The sequence below is a fragment of the Hyla sarda genome, chromosome 6 (assembly GCF_029499605.1).
Source record: "Hyla sarda isolate aHylSar1 chromosome 6, aHylSar1.hap1, whole genome shotgun sequence".
Taxonomy (NCBI): domain Eukaryota; kingdom Metazoa; phylum Chordata; class Amphibia; order Anura; family Hylidae; genus Hyla; species Hyla sarda.
Window position 1 is genome coordinate 27879267 of NC_079194.1, and position 8477 is coordinate 27887743.

General features: G+C 44.6%; 1 long non-coding RNA gene across 1 annotated transcript; it reads left to right on the top strand.

Annotated features, from left to right (window-relative positions):
- The first annotated feature begins 1577 nt into the window (after window positions 1-1577).
- On the top strand, window positions 1578-5113 carry LOC130277380 (uncharacterized). The gene is made up of 2 exons (XR_008845444.1): window positions 1578-1683; window positions 2896-5113. It is a non-coding gene; the product is annotated as an uncharacterized LOC130277380 (long non-coding RNA).
- The last annotated feature ends 3364 nt before the right edge of the window (window positions 5114-8477 follow it).

Here is an 8477-nt window from a genome sequence, read left to right on the forward strand (position 1 = left end):
TGTCACAGTACAGGGATAATACACAGTGATGTCACAGTACAGGGATAATACACACAGTGATGTCACAGTACAGGGATAATACACACAGTGATGTCACAGTACAGGGATAATACATAGTGATGTCACAGTACAGGGATAATACACAGTGATGTCACAGTACAGGGATAATACACAGTGATGTCACAGTACAGGGATAATACACAGTGATGTCACAGTACAGGGATAATACACACAGTGATGTCACAGTACAGGGATAATACACAGTGATGTCACAGTACAGGGATAATACACACAGTGATGTCACAGTACAGGGATAATATACACAGTGATGTCACAGTACAGGGATAATACACACAGTGATGTCACAGTACAGGGATAAAATACAGTGATGTCACAGTACAGGGATAATACACACAGTGATGTCACAGTACAGGGATAATACACAGTGATGTCACAGTACAGGGATAATACACAGTGATGTCACAGTACAGGGATAATACACAGAGATGTCACAGAACAGGGATAATATATATAGTGATGTCACAGTACAGGGATAATACACACAGTGATGTCACAGTACAGGGATAATACACACAGTGATGTCACAGTACAGGGATAATACACACAGTGATGTCACAGTACAGGGATAATATATACAGTGATGTCACAGTACAGGGATAATACACAGTGATGTCACAGTACAGGGATAATATACACAGTGATGTCACAGTACAGGGATAATATACACAGTGATGTCACAGTACAGGGATAATACACACAGTGATGTCACAGTACAGGGATAATACACACAGTAATGTCACAGTACAGGGATAATACACACAGTGATGTCACATACACAGCAGGGGGATGAGCTGAGCAGGCCAAGATCGCTGAGTGTATGGCAGTGTTTGCCAGCCGTTTTGTCTCCAGCCTTTGGCTGTCCTGGCATGCTGGGAGTTGTAGTTTTGCAACAGCTGGAGACACACCAGTTGGGAAACACTTGTTTGGACTCACTTAGCAGCTGACATTGGGTGCACTTGTCTTTTTATTCGGGGCACAGACCCCAATGTTTTATTCTAGTGACGCCCCTGAAGGCTCCAGCTTGGGGGAGATTTATTAAAACTTGTGCAGAGGAAAAGTTGCTGAATTGCCCATAGCAACCAATCAGATCGCTTCTTTCATTGTTTCAGAGACATTTTCAAAATGAAAGAAGCGATCTGATTGGTTGCTATGGGCAACTCAGCAACTTTTCCTCTGCACAGGTTTTAATAAATCTCCTCCCTTCTTACTTTACAGCTACTTTAGCCACAATCATTACTCACCTGCTGAGCTCCTCCTACTCCTGTCACATGATCATCCTCACAGGTCCTTCAGTCTCAATCATTATTGCTAAGCTCCTCCTACTCCTGTCACATGATCATCCTCACAGGTCCTTCAGTCTCAATCATTATTGCTAAGCTCCTCCTACTCCTGTCACATGATCATCCTCACAGGTCCTTAAACCTCAATCAATACTCTCCTGCTGAGCTCCTGACATGACCTGGTCACGTGAGTGTGACATCATCGCAGGTCCTTTACCTCCAGCATGCAGCAGATACAGAGCAGGTTGTGTTGTGTGGAAATCTCTGCTCCTGTCCTTTCATTCAGAGATGAAGGAGTCGGTTAACCCCTTAAGGATGCAGGGTTTGTCTATTTTTGCATTTTCGTTTTTTCCTCCTTACCTTTTAAAAATCATAACCCTTTTAATTTTCCATCTAAAAATCCATATTATGGCTTATTTTTTTGCGTCACCAATTCTACTTTGCAGTGACATTAGTCATTTTACCCAAAAATGCACGGCGAAACAGAAAAAAAAAATCAGTGTACGACAAAATCGAAGAAAAAGGGCCATTTTGTAACTTTTGGGGGCTTCTGTTTCTACGCAGTGCATATTTGGGTAAAAATTGCACCTTATCATTATTCTGTAGGTCCATACGGTTAAAATGATATCCTAATTATGTAGGTTTAATTTTGTATTACTTCGGGAAAAAATCATAACTACATGCAGGAAAATGTATACGTTTAAAAACGTCATCTTCTGACCCCTATAACTTTTTTTTATTTTTCCGTGTACAGGACGGTTTGAGGACTAATTTTTAGCGCCGTGATCACGAGTTTTAATCTGTACCATTTTTTTTAATCAGACTTTTTGATCACTTTTATTCACTTTTTTTAAATGGTATAAAAAGTGACCATAAATACGCTTTTTTGGACTTTGGAATTTTTTTTACATGTACGCCATTGACCGTGCAGTTTAATTAACAAACTTTTATTAGAGAAGGGGTTAAATAATCTTTGACTTTTTTTTTTTTTTTGTTTTTTTTTTGTTTTTTTTTTGCAGTATTATAGCTCCCATAGGGACCTATAACACTGCACACACTGATCTCCTATGCTGATCACTCGCGTATATTAACACGCCTGTGTTCAGTGTTATCGGCGCTTGACTGCTCCTGCCTTGATCTCAGGCACGGAGCAGTAATTCGCCGATCGGACCCCGAGGAGGCAGGTAGGGTCTCTCCCGGTGTCCTGTAAGCTGTTCGGGATGCCGCGATTTCACCGCGGCGGTCCCAAATAGCCCGACTGAGCAGCCGGGATACTTTCACTTTCGCTTCAGACACGGCGGTCAACTTTGATCGCCGCATCTGAAGGTTTAATACAGGTCATCACTGCGATCGGTGATGTCCTGTATTAGCCGCGGGTCCCGGCTGTTGATGGCCGCCGGGACCGACCCGATATGCCGCGGGGTCACCGGCGCAGGATGTAAATATACGTCCTTCGTCGTTAAGGAGTTAACTGGTCAATCTACAGTTCTCCATCATCCTAGAGTCTTACTACTCTATCATTGTCTTATAACAGGATGAAGGCCTTCAGTGAATCTGTTCACACGAGCAACATCAGAAAAGAGGAACTTAAAGTGGCCCGACACAAGTGTCTGAGGCGGGAAAGGCATTCTGCCATCTTGTTGTATGTCTAGTCAGTAGAATGATGAAAAGCTCTAAAGAATTTTTAATGAAGTTTGAAGGGACCATTTGCAACGTCTGGAAGCCTGAACTGGTGGGTGCACAACCAAGCCAGAGGTGGCCTCACACGAGCAACACCAGGAAAGAGGAACTTAAAGTGGCCCGACACTAGTGGCTGAGGCAGGAAACGTTGTTCTATGTAATTTGGCCCCTGGACTCCAAGTTGGTCCTGCAGGACCGGTGTGGGGAGCGCTGCACTTTTATGAACTCCAAAATGAAGCCCCTTCTGTTGGCATACAACACAAATGTACATGGCGGAAGCAAATTCGGGATCAACTGTAGAAGTGGTGGAGACATATCGGGGTCTGCTGGTCTTGAACCTCATTAAAATGATGGACTTCTTTGGAAAAGAAGAAGGTCTGGACCTAAGGAGGATTTCATATGGCTGTATTTCAGCGTTGACTTATTCAGAGATGGGCCTTATTGAAGCTGTCCCTATCCTGCAATCGGAGACCATCACGAATCAGAAGAGCGATGACTGCAGACGCCATATTTAACTGGTTAAAGGGGTACTCTGCCCTTTGACATCTTATCCCCTATCCAAAGGTTATGGGATAAGATGTCTGATCGTGGGGGTCCCAACAATCTCAGTACAGCACCTGGCGTTCGTTTAGAATGCTGGTGTGAGCGGCGAAGGTCGTGACATCACGGCCACGCTCCTCGTGATGTCATGCCACGCCTCCTCAATGCAAGTCTATGGGAGGGGGCGTGGCTGATGCAACGCCCCCTCCAATAGACTTGCATTGAGGGGGCGTGATGTGACATCACGAGGGGCGTGGCTGTGACACCACGATCCCTCATTGCTCGATCCAAGCGTTTGGAACAAAATGTTCCAAACACTCGGGCAGCGGAGTACCCCTTTAAGGAACAAACACCCATAGGAGTCTCTACAGCACGCCTTGGAGGAGTTCACCCTCTCCTGCGCAGCGTATTGTGTGGGAACCTATGTCCTTGTTATTGGAGAACGACACAGTGACAACATAATGATCCGAGAGACAGGGCAGCTTTTCCATGTAGATTATGGACACATTCTTGGAAAATTTTTAAACCAAGTTTGGCTTCAAACATGAACATCCCCCGCCATCCTGACCTCTAATATTCTGCATGTCATATAACACGGAAGGGCGCACAATGATTTTATGTTTGAGAGGTATCGATTTTTGTGTGATAAGGCTTATAGTTCACACGAGCAACATCGGAAAAGAGGAGCTTAAAGTGGCCCTACACTAGCGGCTGAGGCAGGAAAGGCATTCTGCCATCTTGTCTTATGTCAGATTTATCGCTAAATGAGCCCTAGCGAACTAGCTTCGGCAACCTAGGAGTGTGCAGGATGTACAGGCCCGGCTGCAGCATCTGTGGGCAACTTCTCCATGGTGCGGTATTTTATTTGACATTTGTTCACCTACTTTAAGCAGAGAAGAAGACTTCAGTAGAATTATCAACAAGCATCGGGTGTGTATTTCTGGCTTTACACACTCGCGCACTAGACTTCAAAAACTTCCACCTTTTTGTAGGTGAAAACACAAAACCGCGTGTATATATGCCAGTCTCTGCACTGAATATATTATCAAGATATAGATGGATTGTCCAGATCTTAGACTTAGGCCAATGTATCTTTTCTGTCGTGACTGATTCATATGCGTGAATGGAGGGGGCAAACTGTGTGTAACAGCAATGACTCCTGATTGGGCAGCAATTGGTGTCCTCCAACATTTTGCTACTCCGCCCCCCTCACAATACAGGTCACGCCCCGCCCTCTCAATGCAAGCCTATGGGAGGGGGCCTGACGGCCCCCTCCCATAGACTTGCATTGAGGGGGCGGGGGTGACGTCACAGTACTTCGGCCCCTGTTTCATGAGTCATCAGACACTGAGCGATCTGTGCTACAGGAGAGATTGCGGGGGTCCCCAGCTGCTGGACCCCCCCACGATCAAACATGTTATCCCCTCTCTTTTGGAGCGGTGCACTATTTCCCCTCAGAGGTCCCATCCTCCCTGTTGTTTGCTCTTGTTTTGCACTTTGTTTCTTTCTGTTTTAGCAGTTTACAGTCGTTTGCACTACAAGTCACAGCTGGTCGGCCCGTTGACGCACTTGCACATTGGAGTCTGTGTGGCAACACCGCACGGACTTCTACAGAAAATTAACCAGTGTGTCTTAATTCATATGTTAACGAGTACCATTCATCAAAAGTTTTATTTTTTTATATTTTATAGCGCTATATATATATATATATATATATATATATATATATATATAGATTAAGTTTGTATCTGTATTGTATTAAAAAAAAAAAGTTTCCTTCCATGTGTTTTTTTTTTTTGAAAGTCTGTCCACTAGGGGTCTCCCTAGGAGTCCCTGTTTTCAGTGATTTCGGACTCATGTTGGCCTGGCTGCTGAGTCTGAAATCGCGTACTAAGCGCAGCTCTCCGCCTTTCAGACAGGTGGGTATGAGCACTGTGTGCGTATCCCTGCAGGGCACGGCAGCTCTGTACTGCAACGTTCCTCCTCTCTGTATGACACGTGTATAGCCAAACAGAGAGGAGGAGACTCAGAGGCTGCTGTCCCTGCACTTTACTCAGCCAGTATATGCGCTCCCGAGAGGGATTGCTGCATACAGGAAGAAGGGCGGAAGCCGGCCCTGGCAGGCCTCAGATGATGCTGCACTTGCTGGGCCACGCCCACTTCCTCCCCTCGTACACAGCTCAAAACCGAGCTAGCGAAGATAGAGGAAAAAAAGTATTTACAGAGGGTTTAACTAGAAATAATGACAGGGATAGAGATAGTTAGTTAGTCAGGGACAGATGGTGAGGGGGATTAGGGAAAGTTTAGTTGATGATAGGTACTCTTTAAAGAAGATGTCAAGCAAAAAAAACATATCCCCTATGTCTGATCGCGGGGCGGGGGGTCCGACTGCCAGATCCCCTGTGATCTCCCTTACGGGGCCTCATCCTTGGCTCTGCTCTGCTAATACGTGCTTCGTACCCAGCATGTCAACTGGTTGAAACACGCCTCCTCCATTCATCTCTATGGGAGAGGCAGAGAAACAGCGTTCGCGTGTCTCCGCCTTTCCCATAGAAACAAATGGAGGGGGCGTTTTTTTTTGTTTTTTTTTTACCATATTACACGCTGGGTGTGAAACGTCTTCACAACAGCCGAGCCGGGGCCCCGTACGCGAGGTGGTTAGACCCCTTTCAATTAGACAATTATCCCCTATCCTGCGTATAGGGGAGGAATTTTTTCCGGTTGGACATTTTTGAAGCTGTGGCTGACCTTCACCCACTGAAAAGCTAACTGTTGTCCTGACTCTTTATTTTTATGGGTGGGGGGGGGGTATGAGTGTTCAGGAACTATGAGGGTCTCAACAGTCAGTCTAATCTTTATCCAAATCCCTTATTTCATTAAAGGGTTTCGCCGATGGAAAACATTTTTTTTTTTTTATCAACTGGTGCCTAAACGTTAAACAGATGTGCAAATTACTTCTATTAAAAAATCAATTTTCAGTACTTATTAGCTGCTGTATACTACAGAGTAAATTCTTTTCTTTTTGGATTTCTTTTCTGTCTGTCCACAGTGCTCTCTGCTGACACCTCTGTCCATTATAGGAACTGTCCAGAGCAGGATAAGTTTGCTGTGGGGATTTTCTCCTGCTCTGGACACTTCCTGACATGGACAGAGGTGTCAGCAGAGAGCACTGTGGTCAGACAGAAAAGAAATCCAAAAAAAAAAAAGCCTCTGTAGTATACAGCCACTACTAAGTACTGGAAGGATTAAATAATTTTTTAATAGAAGTCATTTACAAATTAACTGTTTTAACTTTCTGGCACCAGTTGATTTAAAATAAAAAAAATAAATAAAAATCAGTTTTCCACCGGAGTACCCCTTTAATAATGCTCAAAAACAAGTCAAGACGCTGTGAGGCAGAAGACCTGGTATCCATCTCAAGTGAAGGAAACAAGTCTTGGAGCTTTATTTTTTTTTATTTTTTTTAAACAAACAGTAAAATGCTAATATCATTAAGTGAAGCCATTTGAAGGGCAATTCAAAGAGATTTTCTGATTAAATTTGTAACCCAGGTCTTTAGCTTCCAGGAGAACAGAAGATCAATGCGACGCACTAATAAAGATGATTATAGGGAGACATTGGGTGGTGATTTTTCCAGTAGTTGAAGGACCTGGAGGGATCTGACCTCTGCATATGGAAAGAGAAGACAATCAAGTGTCAAGGTTATCATTAACCTGTCCTAGTATTTAAAGAGGGGGCAGACGTCGCCCGACTGTTTCCCGTCAGTCCAATCTTGTTACGAGATTTATCACTTATAATAATAGTTTAGAGCAGTGTTTCACAACCGGGGTGCCTCCAGCTGTTGCAGAACTACAACTCCCAGCATGCCCGGACAGCCGAAGGCTGTCCGAGCATGCTGGGAGTTGTAGTTTTGCAACAGCCAGAGTTTGGGAAACACAAGTTTAGAAGTTTCTTCTATCTCGTATAGCTTTTATGTGTATAGATGTACGTGCTGGTTTTTGCTCCATATACAGTAAATGTGGTAAGGTTGGATTTTTATGTACATGCAGTCTCCAAAATGTAATTATTTGGCATATGGTACAATGATAAGCTGAAGGTATATACAGTATATAATGCAAATTAGACATTGAAAGCTAGTATGCAATGGGCATCAGGTCACTGGGCACTCTGCTGGAAAATATTAGTTTTTTTAAATCAACTGGTGCCAGAAAGTTATACAGATTTGTAAATTACTTCTATTTAAAAATCTTAATCCTTCCACTACTTATCAGCTGCTGTATGCTCTACAGAAAGTTTTCTTTTTGAATTTCTTTTCTGTCTGACCACAGTGCTCTCTGCTGACACCTCTGTCCATGTCAGGAACTGTCCAGAGTAGGAGCAAACCTCTGCTGTTTTGGACAGTTCCTGACATGGACAGAGGTGTCAGCAGAGAGCACTGTGGACAAACTGGAAAAAAAATTCAAAAAGAAAAGTACTTCCTCCTGTAGTATACAGCAGTTGATAAATACTGAAAGGATTAAGAATTTTAAATAGAAGTAATTTACAAATCTGTTTAAAGGAGTAGTCCAGTGGTGATTCAGTGGTGAGCAACTTATCCCCTATCCTAAGGATAGGGGATAAGTTGCAGATCGCGGGGGGTCCGACCCCTGGGGCCCCCCGCGATCTCCTGTACGGAGCCCCGACAGCCCGCTGGAAGGGGGCGTGTCGACCTCCGCACGAGGCGGCGGCCGACACGCCCCCTCAATACAACTCTATGGCAGAGCCGAAGCGCTGCCTTCGGCAATCTCCGGCTCTGCCATAGAGATGTATTGAGGGGGCGTGTCGGCCGCCGCCTCGTGCGGGGGTCGACACCCGCTATCTCGGCGGAGAGCCGGGGCCCCGTACAGAGAGATCGCA